Source organism: Octodon degus, unplaced genomic scaffold, assembly GCF_000260255.1.
Source record: "Octodon degus isolate 3935 unplaced genomic scaffold, OctDeg1.0 scaffold00052, whole genome shotgun sequence".
In the NCBI taxonomy this organism is placed as follows: domain Eukaryota; kingdom Metazoa; phylum Chordata; class Mammalia; order Rodentia; family Octodontidae; genus Octodon; species Octodon degus.
In genome coordinates, this window is record NW_004524628.1 from 889,637 (window position 1) to 890,909 (window position 1,273).

The 1,273-nt window shown below is 57.8% G+C and overlaps 1 protein-coding gene across 4 annotated transcripts in view; it reads right to left on the reverse strand.

Moving 5' to 3' along the window:
• Positions 1 to 1,273, reverse strand: part of Psd4 (pleckstrin and Sec7 domain containing 4) — a 43,991-nt gene extending 42,718 nt beyond the window's left edge. For 3 of the 4 annotated variants that reach the window (XM_023717397.1, XM_023717393.1, XM_023717398.1), the window contains exon 1: positions 1,193 to 1,273. The gene's annotated coding sequence lies outside the window, so the exon portion shown is untranslated. The remainder of the gene's footprint in view (positions 1 to 1,192) is intronic. The other variant, XM_023717399.1, reaches the window with a different exon arrangement.

Below are 1,273 nucleotides of genomic sequence, written 5' to 3' on the forward strand. Positions count from 1 at the left end.
AAAAAAAAAAAAAAAAATCCCACTACAGCAACACAAACACACACACGTGGGTGCACACAACTCAAGAGCCAATTTCTCTGGTTTGTTTCATTTTTCTGCTCTTGTTTTTACAGCAATTATCTCTCTTTGAAAGGATGTGATTAAACTTCTCATTGGCTTCTTTTCTCCTACAACCCATATGCAAATGAGAGCTGAGTATTTCAAGGGCCCGAGTGCCTGCATGCCTGACTGTGGTAACTATTTGTTGAATAACTGAAGGGAGAAATCACTCTTCTTTACACCCTGCACATAGAGGAAATGCAGTGTCAGGAAGAAAAGAATGAATCACGGCACACCGTGCTGTCTGAACTTGACCTTGCCGTGTTTCCCCCATAGAGGGGCTCACAGACACCCAATTAAGTGTTAATTACATCCAATCAGCTCTGACTCGAGGGAGGAGCCCAGCTAATAAGGTTCAAGGGCAGGTGGACCTGCACATGCAGAGACTTGTGTGACGCTGGCCTCCTGATCCTGACACACAGGTCACAGACACAGGAGGCCAGGAGCACGCTGACCAGTGTAGCAAAACCCTCGGTGTGGCCTGGAACAGCGCTCACCTCTAGCAGCCTCCTCAGCCTTCCCAACGGACAAGCTAGACTTGACCGTAGAGCCAGAAAGGGGTGGGCTACAGCAGCTGAGAGACACTGTTTACCTCCCGAGGATGCCTGAAGCTGTCTAGCCAGACAGGCCGAGAGCAACAGAGGAGAGGGGCGTGCACTCACGGGGGCGGGGGAAAGTTGTGGGGTGCAGCCCACCAGCTCCCCTCAAGCAGGGCCTGGCCCGGCCATGCACCAGCCCTTGATGTCTCCCGGTTCCGATACTGACAGCTTCGCGGGCTCGCTGCTCTCTAGCGGGGCTCGAAGCACAGACCTACCGCCTGGGCTGCGGAAGCCAGCGAAGCCACCGCACTGGCTCTCCCGGTGGGGCGCAGCCAAGCCATCCGGCTGCCCCAGTCCCTACCATCTGGTTAGGCTGGTTTGTCGGGTTCCCAGCTTGCTCCCGACCCTCCCGCAGCTTCTTCCCGGCTCCAGGCCCACTGTCCTGGGCGTCCCGGCCAGACAGCAGCTCCACAGGTGTTCACCGACTCGACGAGACCCGTGACAGCACTGTCACAATCGAGGGGGTGAGGGGAGACCCCGCCGCGTGCCCTTACCCATTTCCCGCCGGCCTCCAGCTCCGGCCTCCCCCCGGCCCGGGCGCCCCAAGGCTCGGCGCCCAGGCGGCAGCGGCGGGC